The following is a 7,164-nucleotide window of genomic DNA, read 5'->3' on the forward strand; positions in this document are numbered from 1 at the left end:
CTCATAAGAGTATTCAATTACCGTCTCAAAAGGTTCCAACGTACCCTCCTTCTCTCCCAAAGCAAAAAGCTCCACTCCAACATAGCTGGGATCCCTTTTAAAGCGGTAACCCCGTCGAGCCCCCCAGAACAACACCCAGGAGCGTTCAATCTTCAAATTGGTGAGTACAGGAACCCTTGCCCGGGATTGTTTCTTGCGGGGTTTCATGTTGATGTCGCTGGACATGTTGAAGAAGCGGGATGTTTCTGATGCTGAGAATTAAAGAGGTATTGCCTAAAAGCAGCGCGGGTTCTTAAATAGAGAGGAGAGTTTCGGGGCGTTGCCTTCAGAGGGGTGGGGGTATTTATGGGTGGCCTTGATGTTCAGGGTTTTATGGGTGTACACTTTCTGACGGATATGACGTAGGAATAATTAAGGAAATAACTCTACCTAAAATCACGCCCCCCAATTATGACGTAGGAATATTAATAAGCTTAGGGCATACGTCATAACAAAATAGGCCGCGCCCAAAAAACCCTACTATCTACTCTTATGTAGTTGAAGGCGCAGTATAGCTCTGATAGTCTGGTGGTGACGGAAGACCACCAGCCGTTTGAACAAGCCATTCAGCATCACCTTGTTGGGCTAAGTGCAGGCACTGTCAGAGCGCAGGGCGTCCTGCCTTTGAAAGAGTTTCCGAAGTGTCCTGATGTGCCCTTTAGCAATGCCAAACAGGTCTGTGAAAATGGCATCCTTTCGCGGCACTTCAGACGCCATCTCACAGTCTAGCCGACCTGAAATGCCTGAGCCCGTTTTACCAGCAGGCTTCAACGGTAACCGTTTGAAGCAAGACATGGCGGTGTCAGTTTCCGTAGTGTAGCGGTTATCACGTTCGCCTAACACGCGAAAGGTCCCCGGTTCGAAACCGGGCGGAAACAGCCTGCTGTGGGCCGGCCCTTTTCGTCCTGTTTGCCCTCGTGGTTCCCCGGAGGCGGTGGGTAGCTTTTCTTCATTGGAGTGCCCGAAATCGGTGCTCTCAGAGCGTCCGTCCGTCGACAGGTTGAAATTGTAAACGCTGGTGTAGCCACTTTTAATTAAAATCTGATGATGATGATGATGATGATGTTGTTGTTGTTGTTCTTGCTGTCATCGTGGTCGCCGTCATTATTATTGTTAAAGTAAAGCAGTAGTTAGATTTGTTGCTACCGTAAGGTGTAGAAGGCACAATAGCTCTGTGATTGTCTGATGGTGGCACAAGACGAGCAGCAGCTGTTTGAACAAGCCATTGAGCATCACCTTGTTGGGGTAAGTGTAAGTCTTGTCATAGCTCAGGGCATTCTTCCTTTAAAAGAGTTTCCAAAGTGTCCTGATGTGCCCTTGAGCAATGCAATATAGGTCAGTGAAAATAGAAACCTTTATCTCACAGGCAGGCCCACGGGAAACGCCTGTGCGCGTTTTACCAGCCTGCTTCGATGGGAGCCAATCGAAACCCCAGGACAGGTTGGTTTCTGTAGTGTAGTGGCTATCATGTTCGCCTCACACGCGAGAAGTCCCTGGTTCGAAACTGGGCGGAAACAACCCGCGGTGCACGCGTGCCAGTGCCGTGTTACCCGTCCTCATCTCTCTGCCCCATGGCCGGCCGTCGTTTTCTCTTCCTCGGAGTGGCAAGAAATCCTGACCTTGAGAACAAATGATCGCAGAAGGGTAGCTTTGCGAGGCGCTGGAACTGACACTTTTAAAATCGATACATGTCGTTGCTGTTGCAATACGACCGTAGCAGGATCGGTGACATTGCTGTTACTCTTATGTAGTTGAAGGCGCAAAATAGCTCTGATAGTCTGGTGGTGACGGAAGACCACCAGCCGTTTGAACAAGCCATTCAGCATCACCTTGTTGGGCTAAGTGCAGGCACTGTCTGATCGCAGGGCGTCCTGCCTTTGAAAGAGTTTCCGAAGTATCCCGAAATCGGTGCACTCAGAGCGTCCGTCCGTCGACAGGTTGAAATTGTAAACGCTGGTGTAGCCACTTTTAATTAAAATCTGATGATGATGATGATGATGTTGTTGTTGTTCTTGTTGATGTTGTTGTTGTTGTTGTTGTTCTTGTTGTCGTCGTAGTCGCCGTCATTATTAATGTTAAAGTAAAGCAGTAGTTAGATTTGTTGCTACCGTAAGGTGCAGAAGGCACAATAGCTCTGTGATTGTCTGATGGTGGCACAAGACGAGCAGCAGCTGTTTGAACAAGCCATTGAGCATCACCTTGTTGGGGTAAGTGTAAGTCTTGTCATTGCTCAGGGCGTTCTTCCTTTGAAAGAGTTTCCAAAGTGTCCTGATGTGCCCTTGAGCAATGCAAAATAGGTCAGTGAAAATAGAAACCTTTATCTCACAGGCTGGCCCACGGGAAACGCCTGTGTGCGTTTTACCAGCCGGCTTCGATAGGAGTTATTCGAAACACCAGGACGGGTTGGTTTCCGTAGTGTAGTGGCTATCACGTTCGCCTAACGCACGAAAGGTCCCCGGTTTGAAACCGGGCGGAAAGAGCCTGCTGTGGGCCGGCCCTTTTCGTCCTGCTTGCCCTCGTGGTTCCCCAGAGGCGGTAGGTGGCTTTTCTTCATTGGAGTTCCCGAAATTGTTGGACTCAGAGCGTCCGTCCGTCGACAGGTTGAAATTGTAAACGCTGGTGTAGCCACTTTTAATTAAAATCTGATGATGATGTTATTGTTCTTGTTGTTGTTGTTGTTGTTCTTGTTTTTCTTTTTGTCGTCGTGGTCGCCGTCATTATTATTGTTAAAGTAAAGCTACCGTAAGGTGTAGAAGGCACAATAGCTCTGTGATTGTCTGATGGTGGCACAAGACGAGCAGCAGCTGTTTGAACAAGCCATTGAGCATCACCTTGTTGGGGTAAGTGTAAGTCTTGTCATAGCTCAGGGCGTTCTTCCTTTGAAAGAGTTTCCAAAGTGTCCTGATGTGTCCTTGAGCAATGCAAAATAGGTCAGTGAAAATACACTCACCTAAAGGATTATTAGGAACACCATACTAATACTATGTTTGACACCCTTTCGCCTTCAGAACTGACTTAATTCTACGTGGCATTGATTCAACAAGGTGCTGAAAGCATTCTTTAGAAATGTTGGCCCATATTGATAGGATAGCATCTTGCAGTTGATGGAGATTTGTGGGATGCACATCCAGGGCACGAAGCTCCCGTTCCACCACATCCCAAAGATGCTCTATTGGGTTGAGATCTGGTGACTGTGGGGGCCAGTTTAGTACAGTGAACTCATTGTCATGTTCAAGAAACCAATTTGAAATGATTCAACCTTTGTGACATGGTGCATTATCCTGCTGGAAGTAGCCATCAGAGGATGGGTACATGGTGGTCATAAAGGGATGGACATGGTCAGAAACAATGCTCAGGTAGGCCGTGGCATTTAAACGATGCCCAATTGGCACTAAGGAGCCTAAAGTGTGCCAAGAAAACATCCCCCACACCATTACACCACCACCACCAGCCTGCACAGTGGTAACAAGGCATGATGGATCCATGTTCTCATTCTGTTTACGTCAAATTCTGACTCTACCATCTGAATGTCTCAACAGAAATCGAGACTCATCAGACCAGGCAACAACTGTCCAATTTTGGTGAGTTTGTGCAAATTGTAGCCTCTTTTTCCTATTTGTAGTGGAGATGAGTGGTACCCGGTGGGGTCTTCTGCTGTTGTAGCCCATCCGCCTCAAGGTTGTACGTGTTGTGGCTTCACAAATGCTTTGCTGCATACCTCGGTTGTAACGAGTGGTTATTTCAGTCAAAGTTGCTCTTCTATCAGCTTGAATCAGTCGGCCCATTCTCCTCTGACCTCTAGCATCAACAAGGCATTTTCGCCCACAGGACTGCCGCATACTGGATGTTTTTCCCTTTTCACACCATTCTTTGTAAACCCTAGAAATGGTTGTGCGTGAAAATCCCAGTAACTGAGCAGATTGTGAAATACTCAGACCAGCCCGTCTGGCACCAACAACCATGCCACGCTCAAAATTGCTTAAATCACCTTTCTTTCCCATTCAGACTTTCAGTTTGGAGTTCAGGAGATTGTCTTGACCAGGACCACACCCCTAAATGCATTGAAGCAACTGCCATATGATTGGTTGGTTATTGAACAGGTGTTCCTAATAATCCTTTAGGTGAGTGTAGAAACCTTTATCTCACAGGCTGGCCCACGGGAAACGCCTGTGCGCGTTTTACCAGCCGGCTTCGATGGGAGCCATTCGAAACACCAGGACAGGTCGGTTTCCGTAGTGTAGTGGCTATCACGTTCGCCTCACACGCGAAAGGTCCCTGGTTCGAAACCGGGCGGAAACAACCCGCGGTGCATGCGTGCTAGTGCACACAGTGCTGACCACAAGTGAAGGTCTGAAGACTTTGTACTTGACGACTGCTGTAAATGGTTTCTTGACAGTTGTTGAGCAGAAAGTTATTGATCTTCCGAGGGAAAGGTCTGAAATCCGGGGGGTTTGCATAGGAATCAAAAAATTCACCACGGTGGTCCTCCCTTAGATAAATAGCCAGCCAATGTTCTCCGGGCATATTTTTAGGGTGTGTGTTGATTATGTACATTGCAGGTAAATTCTTGATCTTAAATTTAGGCAGCTGATCGCAGGCGTAGACTCCTTGAAACAGTTTCCGTGAGCCGGCCAGGGCATTCATGATGTGGTTGAGCTCTCTGGTGTTCATTTTAATAATAATCATACGGAACGTTTCTCCTCTGATTCACCTCAATAATGTTGTCAAACACAGCATACACGACCATATTTACAGTGTGTGGTAGAGGCTGCTTGAAACGCATCTCCAAACGCATATTGCCCGTCTTCATCAGTGAAATATGTTGTCCACACTCTTCGTCAGGGGTCAGGTTGAAACCATACAGGGTGTAACCGCTGCAGTATTCCCGGCGATCGATCAGCAGAGTTTGATCCTTGAGATGGCGACCCGTAGCCAGTACTAGACTGTAATATTCACGAACCGCATTGCCGTTTTCAAAGTCAGGTTGAAAAGGTCTGGATGGAACCTGCACACCATCGACGTACAATGCTATAAATTCCGCGTTATAATGTTTAAAGTTAAAGGTGTTCTTGTTGTAAACCCCGGTAAATGCATCATTATCCACGAGACCTATAATAACCTGTTTTGGGAGCTGTCCTAGAAACAGATTTTCCTGGTTCATCACCCGTGTCCCTGCGGGGATACTGTGGACTTTCATATAGACTCTTTCGATCGGGTACTTGGCGTTTGCCGTCACTAACGCCAGCGCGTGTCCTAGTTTAACCGCCGGGGAGACGGACACTTATTTCACAAACAGCGAGGCCGATAATATGGTCAGTTTATATTTTTCCGTATCAGGGGTCATCAGACAAAAAGCACTTTTACTACGGATCATTTTAATTTTAATGTCTACCCCGTTGAGCATGAGTTTTTCTTGGAAAAATATGTCTGCATGGATATGCCCCATTAGCTCAAAGGTCCTCCCTTCTGTTGAAAAGGCCGATCTTTTTTGCAAACCCTTATTGAGTCCCTCTGGATCCTTGTCGTCCATAGCTTCCGGGATGTCTTTGAAGAGAAGGCCGGGGCTGAACTGTTTGCTTAGGGTCTCCTCACTATAATTAAGGATACACTCCATCATGACTCTATAGGGGTAAGTATTGCTGCTTTGACTAATGAGCCGATCTCCCAGGGTCACATCCACCTGTGAAAACATGGTGGCCACCGGGTAATTGATTAATTGATGACCCCAGCGTTGGCCGTCTTCTCGATTGCATCGCCATCCTAATCAGTCACTTTACAGTTCATTAAAATAAATGTGTTATTCAAATCAATATAATCCTCGCCATTGCCAGCTATAAAAAACTCCAGAGGGGCCGTGTCTGAAATTGCAGAAAGAGGGGGAATCTCTACATATATGATCTTATCTATACTCGTTTGAGTGTATGGAACTGTAAACAGATCCAGTTCTGATTTGACGCATTCTTCCGATAGACTGTTGACAAAAGACATGTTTAAAAGATGTATCCTGAGGCTCTATTTTTCTTTCTTTGAGACTTTCTTTTTGCAGGTTTTTTCTTGTGCTGCTTCCTTCTCCGAGTGTTTCCACGATATGTTGGAGAATGAGAGATTCTTCGTTTTTTGTTAGCCACGGATCTTCGTCGCCCTGGTGGACACATGCTGTTTCTTCTTTTACCCCCCCTCCTCGCCATTACCATGAGACCCGAACCCTCCTGATGCTCATGGCTAGCTGCCCGGTTCATAACATTGGTGAACACGTCACTAACAATATTTTTAGCCGCTGATTTCAAGTGGGGTCTGGCTATAGCAAAGCCTCTCTTAAGCAGGGGTACGGCCATTCTAAAGAGACCATGAAAGAGTCCTCCTAGACCGGCGCCATACATTGTGGGGGCTCCTACAAAACCGGGCAAGCCGTTCCCGGCTTGCATCTTGTAATAATCCACATAGGCGCTAGGATCTACATAACCCCTCGAGGTAGCCATTTTAATAATGTACAAACTGTTTCAGGGGTCGAAAATGTAGTTTGACAATAACTTTACTGAAGCGGAAGGGTACGTTGATATTCTGATCCGATTTTACTTCGATCGTGATGTTGTCAAATTGGGTCTTTGAGACTGGTACGTAGTGTGGCTTGTCATAAGTAATTGTGACCATGTCATTGCTTTTACCTTTAATAAGTACATTTCTCAAAAGGGGGACATAACTATCCCCGACCCTCTGGTGGGTTATGATATCCGTATACACATAAAGAGTGTAAAAGCCGCCCCACCACTTCTGAGAACCTGCTCTCTGTGTCAGAATAGATCCCAAATATACGCCCCAGTTGGCCGCTGGTTTGAATGCTAATACCTGGTTTTGACACCTTGTACACTCTGTTTTTAATAGGGTTGTAATATAGCTTGATGTTGGGGGTGCCTTCTGAGAACTGTTTATGCATCTCATCTAATATTTTATCCACATTGTCATAATAACCTCCTTGTATTGTGAATGTCCATTGACTCTTTTTAACATCATCAAAAATGGCGAAGGTGGCATCCTTATCTTGTAAAACAGCCCAAGTGTAAGGATACTGTATTTCCGCCAACCCCACTTCCCACGACCCCCTTAGATCTATAGATTTTCCAAATT

General features: G+C 46.3%; 2 non-coding genes across 2 annotated transcripts; both read left to right on the top strand.

Moving 5' to 3' along the window:
- Positions 1-844: 844 nt before the first annotated feature.
- Positions 845-917, top strand: trnav-aac (transfer RNA valine (anticodon AAC)). The gene has a single exon. It is a non-coding gene; the product is annotated as a tRNA-Val (tRNA).
- Positions 918-4,265: 3,348 nt separating this feature from the next.
- trnav-cac (transfer RNA valine (anticodon CAC)) lies at positions 4,266-4,338 on the top strand. The gene has a single exon. It is a non-coding gene; the product is annotated as a tRNA-Val (tRNA).
- Positions 4,339-7,164: the final 2,826 nt, after the last annotated feature.

This window comes from Amia ocellicauda, unplaced genomic scaffold (genome assembly GCF_036373705.1).
Source record: "Amia ocellicauda isolate fAmiCal2 unplaced genomic scaffold, fAmiCal2.hap1 HAP1_SCAFFOLD_101, whole genome shotgun sequence".
Classification (NCBI taxonomy): Eukaryota; Metazoa; Chordata; class Actinopteri; order Amiiformes; family Amiidae; genus Amia; species Amia ocellicauda.